Source organism: Ursus americanus, chromosome X (genome assembly GCF_024610735.1).
Source record: "Ursus americanus isolate L20-20 chromosome X, mUrsAme1.1.p, whole genome shotgun sequence".
In the NCBI taxonomy this organism is placed as follows: Eukaryota; Metazoa; Chordata; class Mammalia; order Carnivora; family Ursidae; genus Ursus; species Ursus americanus.
The window spans coordinates 92708349-92730003 of NC_142164.1; positions in this window are offsets into that span (position 1 = coordinate 92708349).

Consider the following 21655-nt stretch of genomic DNA (forward strand, 5'->3'; position numbering starts at 1 on the left):
ATTGTAGAGAAGACAAAATTGGTGAAAGACATTTTCTTAAATGTCTCTAGAGGATGACCCACAATGCGGAAAAACAATGAACTGTTTCATTGGATAAAACATCAAAAGGGGAATGTATCAATAACTACATGTGTGTGATACATGTATGGAGAGAATTATCTCTTGACAATTTGTTCTGTTTATTACTAAAAGCCCATGATAGAAAAGGAGAAATTTTGTCATTAAGTTAAAAATTAATTCATGATACAAACAAGAGACTTTGGGATAAGTATGACAGAGCATTAGCAATGGGAATAGTAAGGAAGAGAATGTTTATGAATAAAGGAGGTTCAACGGAAACCTTATTAACAAGGAAATGTGGGCAGTTAGTTTTAACCTCTCCATTCAATGTTAATGAAATAATAAAATTGCAAATACTGTTAAATAATGGCCACTGAGTTTCATATTTTTATTTTTTCTCTGAAGATAGAAGCTATAAATTCCAAATGTTAAATGGACATAACTTATTTATCAGTATGTCATGCAATCACAAGTAAGGTTATAAGTGTTGATATGTAGCCTACATACTACTTGCTAAGTCAATAAACCTATTCAAAACTGTACCTGCCTAGAGGAACAGATGAGTTTTTCTTTACACAGATACCATCAGCTAAAACCATATACATCCAGAACTATGTTCTTTCTGATGGGAGGAGGACATATTTTTATTTTTATTTTTTAATTTTTTAAAAAAGATTTTATTTATTTATTTGACAGAGAGAGAGAGAGACAGCGAGAGTGGGAACACAAGCAGGGGGAGTGGGAGAGGAAGCAGACTTCCTGCTGAGCAGGGAGCCTGATGTGGGGCTCAATCCCAGGACCCTGGGATCAGGCCCTGAGCCCAAGGCAGACGCGTAACGACTGAGCCACCCAGGCGCCCCAAGGAGGAAATATTTTTAAAATTTATACAAATGCTCAGTACAGGTTTGTGAAATTCTTATAACAGAATCAGAAGAAACTTTGAGTAACACTGAAAATTATTCTTTTCTTTGCCACTCTATCTCAAGTTAAGCCATTTTACCTTCTGCTATTAAGTGATAAGTTTGTCAGGACAGCTTAGCATCTGAGAGTTTGAACAGTAGGTTTCCATGAAAAACCTAAATAGAATGTTTCACTTCATATTTCATTTGAATATTCAGAATTATCTTACAGAATCACCATTCTTGTTGACCCATAATTATGAAATTATATTTTCTCAAGATAGGTAGAAATAGAGTATGTAAAAATCAGCAATTGAAAAGTAGAGTGCTTGGGGCACCTGGATGGCTCAGTTAGTTAAGCATCTGACTCTTGATTTCAGCTCAGGTCATGATTTCTGGGTCATGAGACCGAGCCCCTCCTCAGGCTCTATGCTCAGCATGGAGTCTGCTTAAGACTCCCTCTCCCTCTGCCCCCCCCACCTCTTCTTGCTCTCAAAGAAATAAATCTTAAAAAAAAAGAAAGAAAGAAAATGTAGAGTGCCCTATAAACTCAATGTATTCACCACCGAAGTAAATAAATTTATACTTTTTAAGACTCTAACAGTATCATTCCTCCCATTGGTATGAAGCCATTATTATTGTCATCACTGTTAATATAATAGTGCTTTTTCTTACTATTTAAAACTATATTGACTCTTGTTTTAATTACCAAAATTGACAATCTTTGTAGCTACTGAATGCATATCAAGGGACCTATGGTGCTAAAATTTGGAATAGGAAATGACACAGAATGCACAAGTGAAAAATGGAGTGTGTACAACTCAAGACATAGTTTCCATTGTCTTACTCATTCCACACCTAAGTCAGAAATGATCATAAAAGATGGGACTGAGTGGGCAGGGATTATTTCAATTCAGGAAAGCCTTCAAATCTTAGATCCTTTCAGTTTTTATTCTTATAAAGTCAAGCATCACCCTCACAGTAATGAGTAATTATCCATTACTCAATGAACAATCTTGACAATGAGGTCTGGGTACTTTGGTCCAGCACGTAATCCTCACCTGGATTCTCAGTTAACTTGGATTTGGCATACTACCATAAATTCCTTGAGTTAATGGTGTAAAGAGATTCCAACCAAATGTCAAGCCCTCAGGCATCCCTGAGTCTGAAAGAAAGGTCACAAACTGACTATTAATCATTTTCTTCTGGTCAAAGTAAGACTATTCAAGATAATACCACAGAATCAAGCCAACTATTTGTTGGAAAAGAAACAACGGGCCCCAAATGGAGTCATTAGCCCCCATGACAGCAAGCCAATACTCATTTTTAGTTTCAATTTCTCTCAGAAATGTGACCTTCAAACAGTCAATTTGAAATTTCCTGATCAGCACTAGTGAGGTAACCTGCATAAGATGCCTGCTGTTTGCTTCCCCACAAAAGATGATCTAGCCAGTTTTACGATCCTTTCTTTCCTTTTGGTAATAACTTCTTTGCCCCACCTTCCTTTTGCCTATAAAGACCTTACATTTGCATAAATCCTCAGAATGCCTGCCTATTTACTAGAAGGGATGCTGCATGATTCATGAATCATTAAATAAAGCCAATTAGATCTTCAAATTTACTCAGATGAATTTTTGTTCTTCAACATATCTAAATAGTCTAAATAAAGGTGGAGATTTTTATTGATACAAAGATTAAAATCATCTTTTTCCTTTTCCTATTTACAAAACAGATTTCTAAAAAAGATTTTATTTATTTATTTGACAGAAAAAGAGTACACGCAAGGTGAGCGGCAGGCAGAGAGAGAGAGAGAAGAAGGCTCCTCCCTGAGCAGGGAGCCCAACTTGGAGCTTGATCCCAGGACCCTGGGATCATGACCTGAGCTGAAAGCAGATGCTTAACAAACTGAGCCACCCAGGCACCTCTACAAAATAGATTTTTAAAGTAACTTTAAAAACTTGTCATTGTATTATATCACCAAATATGGAGGAATGGGGAGATCCAAGGATCCATCTCTCCACTCAATAGAGCTATAATCTGAATGAAATGAATATAAATAAACCTATAACAAGCAAAGAGATTAAGTCAGTATTAAAATAATTTCCAACAAAGAAAAGCCCAGGACCAGATAGATGGCTTTACAAGTCAATTCTATCAAGAATTTATAGAAAAATTAACAGCAATCCTTTCTGAATTCTTCCAAAATATAGTACAATATTTACTTCATTGATCTAAGAGGCTAGTAATACCCTGTTGCAAAAGCCAAACAAAGACATCATTAAAAAAAACAAACCAAAATCTCTTAAGAATATAGATCCTAACATTCTCCACATAATACTAGTGGACTGAATGTAGCAGCATATTAAAAGGATCATATGCCATGACAAAGCAGGATTTATCCCTACAATATTAGGGTGGGTCAACATATGAAAAATCAATCAATTTAATACTCCTTATTAATACAATAAAGGAAAAATGTTTCAATTGATGAAGAAGACACATTTGAAAAATTCAACATGCTTTATTGTATTGATAAGAAAACAAAAAATAGAAGACATTAATAAGAAAACGACAGGTCCAAAAAGGAGTCACTCCTATTAAGAGCCCCACCTCAGCAAACCAAGACTTAACATCTAACCTAACTGTAGTTTCAAACCTCTATCCCAAATGTAACCTTTAACCAGTCAACTTGTAATTTCCTGGTTAGCACTAGGAAATTCACCGATAGACCTCTTTCATTCTCCTTAGAAGGGCGACCTTGCCTAAAACAATAGACTTGTTACTAATAATTTCCTTTTTTCTCTCCCCTCTCTACCTTTGAAAACCTTTCCTTTTCTGCAGCTCAGTGGAGCTCCTTTCTATTTGTTAGATGGGATGCTGCCCAATTCATGAATCATTTAATAAAGCCAATTAGATCTTCAAATTTACGTGGCTGAATTTTGTTGTTTAACAAAGGGAATATTCTCAACTGGATAAAAGGTATCTCTAAAAAGCCCAAGGCTAACAACATCTTAAATGGTGGAAGATGGCAAGTTTTCCCTCTAATATCAGAATCAAGACAATGATACCCACTCTTGCCATTTCTATTCAGCATCATACTAGAAGTTCTTAGCAGGGAAATGAGTCAAGAAAAAGAAATAAAAAGCATCCAAATTGGAAAGTAAAAAGTTAAACTATCTTTATTTGCAAATGACATGATCTTATATAAAGAAAGTTCAGGGTGCCTGGGTGGCTCAGGTCATGATACTAGGTTTCTGGGATGGAGCCCTGCATCAGGCTCCCTGCTCAGCTGGGAGTCTGCTTCTTGCTTTCTTTCTGCCTCTCCTCCTCTGCTCATGCTCTCTCTGTCTCGCTCACACTCTCTCTCAAGTAAATAAATATAACCTTAAAAAAAAAAAAAAAGAAAAGAAAATCCTGAAGAGTCCACTAAAAAGAAATTAGAGATAATAATATAAATTTTTAGAGATAATGGATAAATATACATATTTGCAGTATATAAGACCAACATACGAAAGTCAGCTTTATTTCTATACATTAATAATTAACAGTCTGAAAATGAAATTAAGAAAAATATTCCATTTAAAATAACATCAAGAAGAATATAATACTTAGGAATAAATTTACAATGAAGATATAAGACTAGTATACCAAAAGGCAGAAAATATTGTTGAAAGAAAAAATTAAATAAATGGAAAGACATTCCATATTCATGGATTAGAACACTTAATATTGTTAAAATGCTAATATACTCCAAAACTGATCTTCAGATTCAATGTAATCGCTACGAAAATTCCAGCTGCTTTTTTTTTTTTTTTTTAATCAGAAATGGACAAGGTGATTCTAAAATTTGAATGGAATTACTGGGAATTCTGAATAGCCAAAATAATCTTTAAAAAGAACAATGTTGGAGGACACACACTCCTCAGTTTGAAAGCTTACCACAAGCTGCAATAATCAAAACAGTGTGGTCCTGGCATAAGGTAAACATATAGATCAATAAAATAAAATTAGGAGTCCACAAATAAAGCCATGCATCTATTGTCAATCAACTTTCAACAAGAGTGACAAGAAAATTCAATGAGGAAAAAATATCCTTTTTAATAACTTGCTGAGACAACTGATATTCACATGGAAAAGAATGAAGTTGGACCCTTACCTCACAGCATATACAAAAATAAATTAAAGCTCTAAATGTAATAGCTAAAATTCTTAAACTCTTAACAAACAGAAGTTAGCATTCATGACAATGGATCTGACAATGGATTCTTAGATATCACACTAAAAGCACAGTCAACTAAAGAAAAATAGATAAAATGAATTTGATCAAAATCAAACTTTTTTGTGTATTAAAGGATGTTTATCAAGAGAATGAAAAGACAATCCACAGAATGGGAGAAAATATTTGCAAGTATTATATTTGATAATGATCTAGTATTCAGAATATATAAAGAACACTTCCAATTCAACAATAAAGGCCAGTCACAAAGGGACAAATACTACATGAATCCACTTATACGAGGTTCCTAAAATAGTCAAATTCATACAAGCAGCAATTAGAATAGTGATTACCAGGGTCTGGGGTAGAGAGGAATTGAAGGAGAAATGGATAACTATTCTTCAATTTTGCAGTAATACCTTGTTTTATTGCACTTTGTAGATATTGTGCTTTTACAGACTGAAGGTTTGTGGCAACCCTGCATAGACCAAGTTTATCATTTCCAGTTTTCCAATAGCATTTGCTCACTTTGTGTCTCTGTGTCACACTTGATAGTTTTACAATATTTCAAACTTCTTCCTTATTTTTATATTTGTTGTAGTGATCTGTGATCAGTGATTACAATTCACTGAAAGCTCAGATGATAGCATTTTTAGCAGTAAAGTAGTTTTTTTACCTTTTTTTTTTTTTTAAAGATTTTATTCATTTATTTGACAGAGATAGACAGCCAGCAAGAGAGGGAACACAAGCAGGGGGAGCGGGAGAGGAAGAAGCAGGCTCCCAGCAGAGGAGCCTGATGTGGGGCTCGATCCCAGAACGCTGGGATCACGCCCTGAGCCGAAGGCAGACGCTTAACGACTGAGCCACCCAGGCGCCCCAGTAACGTAGTTTTTAATTAAGGTATGTATTATATCTTTTCAGACATAATGCCATTGTATACTTAATAGACTCTAGCATAGTGTAAACATAACTTTTATATGCCCTGAGAAACGAAAAAAAATTCATTTGACTCACTTTATTTTGATATTCACTTTACTGCAGGGGTCGGGAACCAAATCCACAATATCTCCAAGGTATGCCTGTGAAAAGTTTCAGTTATACAAGATAAATTAGTTTCAGAGATCTGTACAGCATAGTCGAACAGTCAACAATACTGTATTGTGCTCTTAAGATTTTATTAAGAAGGTAGATATCATGTTAAGTACTCTTATGACAACCCCCCTCCCCACCAAAATCTCAAAAGACCCAAAGGGACACTTTTGAAGGTGATGGATGTGTCTATTACCTTGATTGTGGTGATGGTGTCATAGGTGTATGTGTATGCCAAAACTCATCAAATTGTAAACATTAAATATCTGTGGGTTTTATGTATCAGTTATACCTTAATAAAGGTGTTTTTAAAGACAAAAGTACCAATTAAAAATGAGCAAAGGACTTGAATAGACATGTCTCCAAAGAAAATATACAAATTGCAAAAAAAGACATAAAGATATTCTCAGCAGCATTTGTCTTTGGGGAAAAGCAAATAAAACCACAATGAGATCCCACTTCACACATATTAAAATGGCTATAACAATTAAAAATAAAAAATTACAAGTGGTGAGGACGGAGAGAAGCTGGAACCCTCTTATATTGCCAGCGTGAAGGTAATATGGTGAAGTACTGTGTAAATTTTGGAATTTCCTCAAATAGTTAACCACAGGATTACCATAGGACTGAGAAATTCCACTCTTAGGTACATACCTAAGAGAATTAAAAACAGGAGTTCAAACAAAGGTTGTACACAAATGTCCAGAGCAGCATTATTTATAATAGCCAAACAGTAGAAATAGCCAACTGATAAATAAGGAAAACATGACATATTCATGTAGCGGAATATTATTTAACTTTAAAAAGGAATGAAGTACTGATAATTATCACAGCATGGGTCAACCTTAGAAAATTATGCTAAGTGAAAGAATCTAGAACATCAAAGGACATATAATTTATGATTTCATTTCTATGAAATGGCCATAAGAGGCAAATTCATAGATATTGAATACAGATTAGTGGTTATAAGGAGCTGAGAGGAGGGGAAGAATGGAGGAGTGACTGTCGAATGAGTATGGGTTATTTTTTCTGGGTGATGAAAATATTCTTGAATTGGATAGCAATGATGGTTGCACAACTAAAATCCACTAATCTTGCCCTTTAAAATGATTAAAACAGTGGATTTAAGCGAGGTGAATTCTACCTCAATAAAGAGAGAGAGACAGAGAAAGAGAATGTAAAAGACCAATTTCACATATCCTGGGTATCTCTCATTTAAAAAATACTGTGAGACTAACAAGCATCAAACAAGTTGAGGTTATTCGGCAAGGTACTGCACCAGCATAGGGTCTTTGATGAGAAGAAACTGGAGTAAAATTTGACATGTCATGTGCTGCACTAAGCCATACGACCCGTCAGGGATTCTGACAGGTAAATTTGGAAGGTGGCATCACCATGATGAAATTGTGGTTCATCATTGTTAAGAATATCTTTAAATGGCAGGAAATACAGGATAAATATTGCAAACAAGTTTAGATTTTAAAATGTTGATGTTGAAAATGTAGATTTATATATAAAAAGAGCTAATATATAATTAGGATGACTATTATCTCTACTGGAGCCATTGACAGCATTCTGTATATTTATAGTATGACTGTCCTCGCAAAAACGGAATCATTACAAATTTTGCAGAAAAGTAAGTACACACACACACCAAAAAAAAAAAAAAAAAAGAAAAGAAAAGTAAGTACATGTAATAAGAGATAAACCTGTACTTTACAATCTAGAGATAGAAATAACTCTCTGACCTTTTCTTGAGAGTTTGAACAAATCTTAATCTCTCTCTGTCTCTGTTTCTCTCTGTCTTTCTTTTGCTCTCACTTCTCTCCTGTCAAATGCTTTATTTTGACAAAGGCCATGGAGTATAAATTAGGTAAAATTTGTTCACAGCCAGAACTGCTGCAGTTACATTTTATATTAATTTCATTATATGTGTCATTAAAATATACTTAACTATGTACTAATTAAAGACCCCAGGTATGTTGGCAAGATGCCAGCTGGAGACACTCTGGATCGCATTACAAAATAAAATGATTAGATCGCTCAAAATTTTTGTTCAGTGGACACTTAAAAATGTTATGAAATGACATTCAAATTGGTTCTTTATGAACATTTCTCCATAACCAAAAACCAAATACAATCCCAATGACAAAGTAAAAGACCCCAAATCAGGTCTGTGGCCAACACCAATATCTGTTACTCATTTCAGAGTTAACCAAATAGAACCTGTAGAAAAATCACTGTTGGTACTTCAGCATACACAAATGAAGGGAAGTTTTTAAATTCGATCACCAGTTTATTATAAAAGGATTTAACTCAGGAACAGCCAGATTGAAGAGATGCGCAGGGTGAGATACATGGGACAGGGCACAGTTTCCACACTGCCTTTGAGGTCTCCACTACTCTCAGTTTTGCGTATGTTTACCAATCTGGAAGTTTGGGAATTTTAATATATGGCATCAGTATATTCAGTGGAGTCCAGCTTAAAAAATTAAATGTAAGATGTATCTTCATGTAAATGAAATGATTTCTGTTACTTACATATGCTTCGTTGGCCTTAGTAGGTGCTGATATGAGATTAGTGCAAAGCCAGAACCCATTTAACTCAAAATATGAACCCAGGGGCACGTGGGTAGCTCAGTCAGTGAAGCATCCCACTCTTGATTTTGGCTCAGGTCATGATCTCAGGGTGGTGAAATGTCCCACATCAGGCTCTGAGCTGGGTGTGGAGCCTGCTTAAGACTCTCTCTCCCCCTCTCCCTCTGCCCCTTCCCATACTCATGCTCTCTCTCTCTCTCCCTCCTCTCTCTCTCATATAAATAAATAAATAATTGAATAAATAAATATCTTTTTTAAAAAATGAACCTAAAACTTAGGCATAGAATCACCTAAGAATGCCTGTTAAAATGGAATTTGAGGCTTTACCCAAAATGGCCTAAATTAGAATTCCTGGGCTTATTTATTACCTGGTAATCTCTTTAACAAACTTACTAGTGCATTACTTTGCATGTTCTTTCTTTCCTTTTTTTTTTTTTTAAAGATTTTTTTCATTTATTTATTTGAGAGCGAGAGAGAGAATGTGAGCAGGTGGAGGAGCAGAGGGGTAGGGAAGGGAAAGAATCTCAAGCAGACTCCAAGCTGAGCATGAAGCCCAGTGTGGGACTCCATCTGTTGACCCTGAGATCAGGGCCCAAGATGAAACGAAGAGTCTGATGCTTAACCGGCTGCACCACCCAGGCACCCGTACTTTGCATATTCAACCTTGAGAACCACTTTCACCCCAGATGTGGCAGCATTCATTCCATCTCTCATTCTCTCTCTCTCTTCCCATTTCCCAACACCCCCTCCTTATTCTCAGTCAGCCACCAAAATATTACGAGTGGTTTTGCTGCTGATAATCTATCTTCACCTGTGGTCATGTTTCAAAATTCATGGCAGTACCTGGGGAGAAAATCATGGCAGAAGGGGAAATATTATTATTTTTCCTTATTGGAATAATTGTAGAAGAATGAGTTTAAATTTTCCTTTGAAATAAGGGGCTCATTGATACTCTTATTAAATGAACTCAGACCACACAGTTCTCGAGGAGAAGAATGGTTGCTTGAAGCCACTCGTCTAATTCCCTAAAAGTCATAGGTGACAAAAACTACAGAGGTACCCTGTTTAGCAGAAATTTTTTGGACTGGAATCTATTTTTACTTGGAAACAGCCAGGATTAGAGCTGTATGTCAAGATAATACTGCTTAGAAGGAATAACTGTAATGATTAATAACTCCGGAACTCTTGGTCACAAGTGTGTTCTCAGGAGCCAAGCACTCTCCACATCTAGCAAACCTATTGTTGCTACATAATTCTCTCCCAGGGTCTCACTTGCCTTACACACTGCTGTGATTGTTTTAGCTGCATGTCCAGTTTGGCAGGCCAAGTGACGCTTTCCAACTTTATATCCCTATGCCTTCTGATTTCCCCCTCCGACTCTTCCTTCTGAGAAAAAGACTTCCATTTCCCTTTTGAAGTACAGGATATTTATCATCCATTTTTCTAGTACATTTTCAGTATCCTCTATTTCAGCATAATAAAATCTTCCAATATGAGGAACTATGCAAGGTCCTGCAGGGTCTAGAAAAGTGAGTAAGTTTATCCCTGTCAGCAAGCATCTCTATCACTAAAAAAAGCCCAGTATAAAATATTTACCTGAAATATATAATATAGAGAAAATACAATGAATGCTGAAAGGGAGGGGACAAAGAACTACAGAATCAAAGGAAAGCTGCCTGCAAGGAGCCTTGGTGGGATTTTGACATGTGCAGATTACATAGAAATCATTTGAGGTAGAAAAATCAATATAAGCAAAGAGTAGGAGGTGAGTAAACTTGCACTGTATTGAAGTGGCAGCTCAGAATACAGATTAGGATATTTCATAAATATGGGAAGTAGTGGCAGGTAAGATTTTCAGTATCATGGCGATTATGGAAATCACTGAAGAGTACTTTTTTTTTCAACTACTAATTAGGAAGGCACAGGATCAGTCGCATTTTAGAGTAACTAGTCCATTGGCTATATGAGGGAGAAATTAGATGGGGGCTGTAGTAAGCAGAGCAACAACTACTGAGTAAGTGAACACGGACTGATGAGGGGCTCATGGTGGCACTGGAGATGGAGAACAGAGAACAAATGAGGGTGTGGTTTTAAGTCCAGATCTGTGGAGCATCACCAGTGACTGGATGCAGAATAGGAAGGATAGTCCAAGATACGTTTAAGATATCTGACCTGAGTCCCAGTAAAGAGTGAAAGAAAGGAATTGACTTGGTGGTAAAGATAACTAGCTCCATTTTGACCATATTAAATTGGAGATGGAGCCAGGTGGTGACATTTTGAAAAGTGGGAATGAGGTTGAAGTTATTGAGATGGGTTTGGGAATCATTTGATGAAGGCCGAGGAAAGACTCTTGGATGAATATACAGAGTGAGAAGTTGGAAAGGAGAATTCCATAAAGGAGCAAAAAAAGAAAAGATGAAGTGGTAAAACTAGGGAGGAAATGGGAGAGTAGTCTCATAGAAGATAAGAGACAATGTGTCAATAAAAAGAAGAATACAGGCTGAAGAAGGTGACTATTAAAAACAATTGCATCAAGAATCCTGATCTCAGATTTCTTTTGAGTAACATTTCAAATTGTGGAGATGGATACAAAATGCCTTAATATATAGTCTCTGCTGTCTGCAAAGCAGTCAGGGACTTAACTGTACACGGGAAACAGCTAAGTGTTCAATTAGGGCTATAGATTTGTTAAGTCTCTAAAGCAAGTGGCAGAAACGGAAAACACTAAAGAAATCTAGAGAATGGAGATGGTCCATGGGGATGGGAAAGCTTAGAGGATGTCTCTCAAACAAAAGGGTTGGGGAGTAGATCCAAAAAAAAAAAAAAAAAAAGAATAAAAAAGACAGTTTGGAATGTTAAACAGCAACTCCTAGACATTCAGTTATTTTAAGCACACTGTTTACTTGCATACAAGGAAAACCAATTGTTAAAGTGTCAACCTCAAATAGTCATGGAAGATGGATGAGGTGGGGACTGCAAAACATCAGCGTTTGCTCTGGCGGCAGAACTGAGAACAGACTGAAATGTCTTTGGCCTGAGCCTTCTGTGAACTCGCCCAAGGGCACAAGGTACCAGACAGTCAGTCACAGTTTGGAGAAATTTCTTTCCCTAACCGCAGATGGGTGCGGGGAGCCATGTTAAGAAAACAAAAGCAAAAACCCTAGTCTGTGTTTGAAAATTCATAACATGTGATGATTTGTTTTAAATGTGGTGAAAGTAAAAAAATATTTTCCACTTAATAAATAGACACCTGCTCATGTGAATAAGGGGCCTTTGTAATGCTGGCCAGTGCTTGCTCTTAATACTCATCCTGTTCCCAGTAGCTCGTTGCATTGTGTATGCATACATCCTTTTAGCATTAACTCTATAGTTAACATTTTTCACTAACATTTTCTTACACGTTAGTGACAGTATCTTTTTCAATAGGTCATGGCTGTGATAGTGTCTTTTATTTGATTCCTTGGGACTCTTTGCTTCAATTGCTACATTGGATTGCTAATGGAAATTTTGTCATCATGGAATCGCCTAGTGGTTCTGAGAGCAACAACAGATCATTTTGTAACCTTAAGTGGAATTTCTAACAGAACTAAATACTTCCACTTGGCTACAGTCTTAGCAAAATCTGGTAATTGGGGCATTTTGAACTCTCTGTTCAAAGAACTACTGTTCTATAAAATAAAGTATTACCATTTACCTTATGCCTATTTAGACACTTTTGATGAAATAATAACTGTAGTTCTTATGAATGAAAGATGCTACTATTTTGCTATTTTTTTTGAGAGGAGCACAGATTTCAGTATATTTGGAAACATTTGTGTTTAATTTTATGTACCATCTGAAGATGCCCTTCACTTTCTGAATGAAATTTTAGAGCTGATTTTGTAATAGTTTGCTAAGGTAAAGAATATTCAATAAATGTTTGGGACATTGGATGGCCTTTTAGTAATTTTATGTATTCTTAAAATTAATGTGGTGCTCAAATCTTAAATCTGTATGCACGGAGTTATTTCAGTGTGTCTAATTTTCAGTTTCATTGAATCAGCAAGGAATCGTTATTTACAAAGAAGTGTGTGTTTCTTTCAGATGCTACAATTTATTTCTTTAAATTTCAGCATTAAATATTTATCATTGATGTTGCAAGATTGAAATGCACATGGACAATAGAAATAGGGTAATCTGATATAGTTACGTTATGTTCACATTTGTATTTCAGTAGTGTGACCATCAGTCAATAGGTAGATGCTTGATTAGTGTGAAGCTCTGAACTAAATTCAGAGAAGTGCCAAGGAAACAAAATTAATGTCAAAACAGAAAGGCAAACGATTTCCAGTAGACTGGTGACATGGTGCCATAAGCCCTGATGAACAAGGCAATAATCATGTGTCCTGTAAAATAGACCACTTGCCAGACACCATTCTCTCTCTTATATTCATACCAACCTGTTATCATCAAGTAGAATGAATCAAATACTCTATGACTCCATCTGTCTGAATCAATAAACACTAAAAATTTTTAAATAAATGAGAGTGCAGGAGATATATGGCAAATCTGTATCTTCCCCTCAATCTTACTAGGAACCTAAGACTGCTCTACAAAAATAAAGTCTTTAAAATAAAATAGATGAGAGCTTCTACAATTATTAAAAACCATTATCAGCATTATTTATTAAGATTAAATACCCAACATTAAATTGTGCCAGTAACTGCAGCTTGCATCTTAACTCCTCCCCCAGGGACAGAGTAGGGGAAAGGCATAATAATATAATGATAATGTAACCAAATACTGAAATGGGATGCTTTCTGACTAAGTTTTATTTGGGGATCCAAAGGTCAAGAACCAAGCAATTGTGCCATATATCCCAAAGGTATGCAAAGATTGTAGCTGATGAATGGGGGTGACTGTTTGCTTGGGGAGTTATCTGTGTGCCATTGTTATGCCCATCTCCCATGGAGAAAGGGAGAGGGTGTATCTATCTCACCTTAAGTCAAGTGAGAGAAGGGGCTTTGAGAGACCATATAGGGAACCTTACCTGTGACAGTCCCCAGAACCTGGGGATCATAAATACTTGGTATTAGAAGAAATAGCTAGAAGGTCTGAAAGGATCTAGTAAAGGGAGAGAAGGAGGACTGCTTTGAGAGGCAACAACATTCCAGCGATCGTAGGGCCAGGATACCTGAGTGGGTTTTCAGATATGGAAACTGTCGGAGAAAACTGGTGTCATGCTGTTTGGATCCCTTCCAAGAGAACTGCCTGGAGAAGCAAGGGGTCCCCGATGTAAAGTCAGTATATCATAGACCACCTAATAGGCAGGGGCTCTGGGTTGAAGGGCTAAGAGACCAGGTGGAGAAAAGGCATTGTCCATACTTTGAAAAATATAACTGGAAGTTTCTAATGGGTGTATCTGAGGAATCCACAAAACTCCCATAGGAAAGCAAACTTAACACTGCAAACCAGCCATTGAGGATAACCCTGGGATTCTCTCCAGACTACTCAAGAAATGAATTTTGTTTTTTGTTTTTGTTTTCATTTTGGTTTCAGTCTCTTTTTTTATTCTTCTGACTCTGGAGACCTAGAGTCAGTCACTCTAGCAGCGGTGTGGTTGAGATGGGGTGGGGTGAATAGGGAAATAAAAGGGTAGTGAAAGATAAATGGGGACATCCTGTTAGATTGCAAGCTTTAAGGATCTAGGCAGAACTGAGCAGTAGGAGGAAAAATATTTCCATAGGATAAGATCGTGGTTTATGTGTTTATCACACTAGAGTGGACATTTAATTACGGAAGTGGGATTTTTCCAGGAATTGAAAGTGCTTGAAGGACATTCTATTACTTAGGAGTTACCAAAAACTTTTATGGGACTTTCTGAAGTTTTACTAAAGGACAGAGAGAGAACCAGTACACAGAGCAGGTTTGAAAGGGCAGTGAAAAAAAAATGTTTTCTGATTTTACTCTGATGAGTATAACCCATTGAATATAACTTATGATGATGTGACCATGACGATTTAGAAAGACAGTGGAGACATCACTGAATAATATTGCCTACCTTATTTTTGACTCAGATGAATTCTGACCCATCCTGAATTTTCTAGTTTTTAAATTCTAAAAACTTATTTACAAATGATACAACACACTATTTAAGTAGCAGCACTGCATCATTGGGCTGCAAGCAAGTCTTGTAGTCATTAACAGGGGAAAAGAGAGCCCTTTCTTTACTTCAGAAAAAATAGCAATATAATTCAATTCCGTTAATATTTATTTAGGACCTGCAGTGTGCCTAATATATTATTGGAAGTTGATATTGATTATATAAAGTACATATGGAAATGTAGATTTTATGTTTTCCTTTCATCTATAATTTTAAGTATAATGACCTCAATATCAAATTTACATGTGCGGTTATATAAAGAAGTCTTTAAAAACCTATATTTCACTCTTTCAAAATAGTAAAATATTAAAAACACATTTAATAATGTTAAGATACGAAAATATCTTAAAATTTAAGAACTAATGTGCATAAATAATGGAAAACATAAGTCAAAATTATAACAGTTTGCAAATTATTTGCTTATCCACCTGGAAAACCCAGAATTGGTCATTGAAAACCCATTAGAACTCAGAAGAGAACTTAGTGATATTGCCATTTGTTAAACAAACTGGTAAAAAAAATCAATAGCTCTCCTATATGCTAGCAACAAATGGGCAATTTAATAAAAATTACTACTTCAATAGCAAAAACATATAAAAATAATTAGAACAAGCTTACTAAGATATGGACCAATACTACATTAACAAAATAACTTCCATATTGATATAAAAGAAAATTTAATAAAAGGAATCACATAACTTATTTCACTGTGGATAAACTCAAATGTATAAATGCCAGTTGGCTCCACGTTAATTTATAAAATTTATGAAATCTGATACCAATAGGAATCTTAAAGGAAGCTGATAAAATAATTTTAAAATGGACTTGGAAAAACAGGTGATGAAAACAAGACAACATTGAGAATAACCAAATAGTGGAGCAGGCAGCAACTTATTATTCATAATATTTTAAAATATATTATGAAGTGAAAATGGTTTAAAACTTTTGCACAGACATAAAAATAGAACATAATATAAAACTCTAAACAATGCAAGTACATATAATAGAATTTAAAGTCATAGTACTTCCCCGAGAAATAATTAAGCTTCTAAGAACAGTGACACTTTTAATCATGATAGAAGTTTCATTGCTTATAATATTTATGCAAAAACAGGAAAACAGGGAATGAGGCAGACAACCAACCACCACATTCCAAGATAATAAGTTATTGTGTAGAAAATGTATCTTTTGGTGAGTTCTTATGTATTTACTTTGGTTTTACTATATACCGCACTCTAGTCTGCAAAATTGTGGGTTCCTTCCATCAATCCAGACATTAGACACCCTACAGGTATCCTCACAATATTGAGCTTTAATTCAAAATGCTCTAAAAAATCCTTAATGTCCTTGAGTTCTTTGATAGGGAGAAGACTCAGGGCTATTTACAAAAGAACAAGAGCTATTCTACAGTTATGCAAGGAAAGCATGTCTGAATAAGGCAAAATGACACAGATTTCACTTTTATTCTGTTCTTCAGTATTGTTAGAAAAAACACAGGCTCAAAATGGAGTCACTTACATTATGAGCCCCACGTCAGTAAACCATGACTTAATACCTAACCTGACTGCAGTTTCAACCCCCTCTCCCAGGAATGTAACCTTTACCAGTCAACATGGAATTTCCTGGTCAGCACTAGGAAATTTATGAATAGACCTCTTCCTTTCCCCTTAGGAGGACGACCTTGCCTAAAATAATGAATGCTTTGCTAATAATTTCCTTTTTTCCACCCCACTCCTTGGATACCTTTAAAAACCTTTCCTTTTCTGGAGCTCCTTTCTATTTGCTAGATGGGATGCTGCCTGATTCATGAATTGTTCAATAAAGCCAATTCAATCTTTTAAATTACTCAGTTAAACTTTTGTTGTTTAGCAGTATAATTTGCTTTAACTTTGACTGAATATTTGACAAACCCATGATTAATAATATAATAATAACCAACATTTTTTGAATGCCAGGAAAGGACTGAGCATGTGACATATACTTGTTTCCTTTAGTCCTCACAACAACGTGATTAAATATTATCACTACTATTATTAAACATACGGATAAAATGAAGCACAAAGAGTTTAAGTTACTTTCCTGGAAACATGTAATTAGTAAAGAGCATACCTGGGTTTAAATTGAGGCAGTTCGACTCCAGAGCCCATGATTTTTATCGTTGTGGGCTACTGCTTCTTTGTAATATTAATGTTAGACTTCTTTAACTTTGACCTCTGAAGTTCTCACAAGCTCTCTTCCTGTTGCAGCCACAGAAAGGTTTATATGCACCACCTGGGTGCATACAAAAATCACCTGGAGAGATTAAATAATTACAGGTGCCTGAGACCCATTCCAAACCAACTGAGATTGGTAGGGAGTATCCTCAGCATCTGTAGTTTGCAAAAGCTGTCCAGGTGATTCTAATGCACAGTGAGGGATGCAAACCACTGACTTGGGAGAATATAGAATTAGAGATAAAATTAAATAGTACTTCCCTGGTTGCCTTATAAGATAACTTATGTATGCAATAAATTACATAGTTTATATCTTTTATACTTGTAATGAGATATACTTCTTATCATTTTTTTATTAATTTCCCATAATGTACATAGGCCTAAATATTTGTTTTAGTTTTGGTAAAATTATATATCCATCAAGGCAGCCCAAAATGATCTCCTCTTCCTTTGAGCTTCTCTAGCATTTATTGTCTTCACTATTTAGCAGCTAGTTATGTAAGGTCTTGCAACAATTCAGTTTTCACTTGGAACAAAATTTTGGGGGTAATTTTAAAAAATGGAAGAATAACTGTGAAAATGTAATGCATACTCAATATTTACAAATCAAAGATGGCAGAAAAGTAAAAAAAAAAAAAATCACCATGCATGAAAAATCTCACCATGCATGATTCATCAACTTTTAATAGTGAGCGAGCAGCATTACAGGCTTTTCCTCTGCTTACATACAATAGATGAGTGAATGGATAGAAACCTAGATTTCTTTTTCTTTTCTTTTCCTTTTTCCAGCTTTACTGAGATATAATTATGTAACACTGTGTAAGTTTAAAGTGTAGAGTGTGATAATTTGATACCTGTATATGTTGAAAAATGATCACCGTAATGAGGTTAGTTAACCCATCTAACACCATAAAAGTACAACTCTGTGTGTGTGTGGGGGGGGGGGACCATTTGAGTACTAATCCCTTAGCAATTTTTAAGTATATAACATGGTATTTTTAACTCTAGTCATCATGCTGTATATTAGATCTGCAGGACTTCTTTATCTTACAACCGGAAGTTTGTACGTTTTGACCATCAACTTCTCATTTCCCCAACCTCCCAGCCCCTGGCAACCACCGTTCTGCTCTGTTTCTATGAGTCTGACTTTTTGTTTTAGATTTCACATATAAGTGAGATTGTACAGTATTTACAGTATTTATCTTTCTCTGTGTGGGGAAAATGGTATCTTTGGCAAGAAGCTAGATTTCAGTTAAGTATCATTGCTAAAACAATGTTTCCTGGGTTTCAATATGATATGTCTCCATGAAACTTGTATTTTAGTAATTCAAAATCTTATCTTCGAGGTTTTTATTGTTTGTTTGTGTGTTTGTGTTTCTCTCCCTCTCCAGGGAGGACAGTAACATCTTTGGTGGAAGTAAAGGTGAACTGGCCATTTGAAAATATTATCCCAGGGTCCACTTCAGTCCCCAACTGCCACTTTGTGCAGAGGATTCTTCATGCCCCCCTTTGACCCCCAGAAATGCTGGCTGTAGTTAATTTCAGCATTTACATGTTTCCTTTTAAGACACATCATTTCAATCCAAATATTCTATGCTATATTGTTCTTTTTTAAGTTTGTGTAACCCATGAATACTGATGACTTTAAATATTATATGCTATAAGTATAGAGTGTAGAGAAAATGGGTTTCTGCCAGAAAAAAATTTCCTTACATTTGGGATTCTAGCATAAGAGCAAACCTTGGGAAGTTAGAACTCCAGAAAGACTTAGCTAAATCCAGAGGTATGTATTTGCATTTTAACAGAAAATGAGACCTTGGAGACATCTTTAGGTTGTAGAATCTTGGGACATCAGAGCTTGTTGGGCCCTGGGAAAGATTTATTTATATTCCAAAGGTTAGAATGAGGACTTGGGTTTTGTTTCTATCCCATCTCCATAGAGCAAAGGTTTTTCTCCGTCATTTCAAGAGGGGAAAAGAAGGTAGCTCCCTCTTGCTCCTATTATAAGCAGGAAAAAAATCCATTTTTCTCCATTCTTCACTGATTATAATAGCTTCAAATTTGTAAGTATAGGACATTTGACTTGGCTTTCAGCAGGTCACCCGAGGAGTAAGAATCAGGGTGTGACAAACAATATGATTATTATTTGCATTTAAGTGACTTTGCATTTTAAATGAATGATAAGTCTGTGTCTGATCCAGAACACGTCATGTGAGCATTCAGGATGAAATTATAAAGATGATTGTTAAAAGCACAATAGTGAGTTTTATTCCCATTTTGTGTGTGTGTGTGTGTGTGTGTACATGACTCAACAATCTTGAACAATGCTGCATAATTGACAAGTTATTATGAAAGTCCATGAAACTGTATTTAGCATGGCCATATATAATTGAGTGCCTTTGTAACATGCATTCTATAACCATCTTATGAATAATCTTTGTTACTTTACTTCTTTGTATTATTGCTTCATTCATACATTTTTAATGTCTGAATTGAAAAAGAATTTTCATGGGATATTATTACAGAATGGAAACTAAAATATGGCTCCATATAAATCTATTGCATTTCTAAAAATATTTATAAGTATGTACACCCAAGTGTGCATGATTAGAAAGTAGTCTTAGTAAGAGGTCCGGGTTTCATAAGCCAAGAGAATGAAGGTTGAGCACTTTATTAACGTTACTCATGCTGTAAGAATAAATTTAAAAAGCACAATGGCATTCATATAGATGCAGTATTATCATTTTCTATTTTAGTAGTAAAAGGAAAGTTTTTCATTTTTGTCAGTTTTTAATTAGGTATATGTGTGTCAAACTTTATAGTAATAGCATATATCCTTGTATTTTTGCCTCCTTGTTGTAATTCTACTTGGCCTTTCACATCAAGTTGCTAGGAGCAATTATTGAAAATGTTTTTTATGCTTACTATTTTGAGCCCTTTGCTCTTTGGGTGAAATTTGATGATATAAAAATGATTCTTTCCTTTGAAGTATATACAGAATGATTGGGAGACATGCAGAAGAAAGTAGAATTAAGATAAGGGAAGAGATCAATTTAATCTAAATTTATCAACCAAAGACTTTTTCATGAGGCAGGAATTATTTGGATTTTTAAAGGATGTATTAGATTTGGATCAGAAGTAGAGAAGTTTGCTAGGAGGGAATGGTGTGGCTAGAATATAGAGTGTGCACAAATGATATACATTTAGGAAATTGCGTGGATAGGTTGTTGAAGTTTGGGATTAGAAAATTATATATGACATGACACGTTAGGTCTCCTCAGCTCTCACACCATTTGTGTTTCCAAAGCTAGGCCTAGATTATTTTCAATTGGTAACTTGACTGTGTGTCATTAAGACATAACAGATCTTCATTTCATGGACGTGCGGAGAGTGTCCTGTACAAAGTTGATGAAGTGTATGTCTTTGAATCCCTGCTTCACATCAATCCCAAAGCTTCTTTGCTGTAATTAACTGTCCACCAGCTCCACCCTTTCCTAGGAGATCCTAGGCACTTTATAAACTGATGGAAAGAACACCTCCTTTCTCTGAAGCTGGCCTTCTTTTTGACTGCAACTTACATTCTGGCTATTATTGTCCCTGATGTTATTCCTCTGCATTTTTTGAATTTTATCTCAAATCCAATCCCCTTTATAATTTATCTTGTTTATCAGTATAATTACCTTTTCGGCCTTATTAAAATATCTCTCCTGGGAAAAGGACCTCCCCCAGACATTCCTGTCTAATCTGCCTGAACTGTTGCTCTTGTCATATTATCCCTCATTCAGAAACAAAGTCCCTTGTGCTGGCGTCTGAACCCTCCACAACATGACCTCAGTCTCATCACTCCCTTGTCTGTTAGTTTCTTTTGCATGAGTCAAAGGGTACTTCTTCCCTGAACAAACGCTATCTCTTTGCCTTATACTGCATTCCCTTTCTGATAGAATACACCTTTTCCCTTGCCCCAAACACAACCATTTCAAAATTCTAGCATTCTTATTCTGGGCACCTGGCTCAGTTGGTAGAGCTTGCAACTCTTGATCTTGGGGTTGTGAGTTCAAACCCCATGTTGGGCATAGAGATTACTCAAAATTCTAGCATTTTTCAGTGCCTATCTCAAAGGCTACTTCCTCCCTTGGAAGCCTCCCTTGGGCTTTTGCTTAAATAACCTTGTCATCTTTTACCTAGTAACACAGTAGTTTGTCTACTTGTCATTGTCCTTTTATTTAATTACATATTTCTTTAAAGCAGAGATGATGTCTTAGTCACTTTAATCATTATTTATAGTGTACAGTATTCTTCCTGACATCTAGCTGGCTTTTATGGGGTCTTTGAGACTTTGAGGTCAGTGTTATTTTTAGAACACCCTTAATTCATGTTTTAACTCTTCTGATTTATCTTTTAACACTGAGGCTAAGGTCTTGTGATTGATCTAAATATA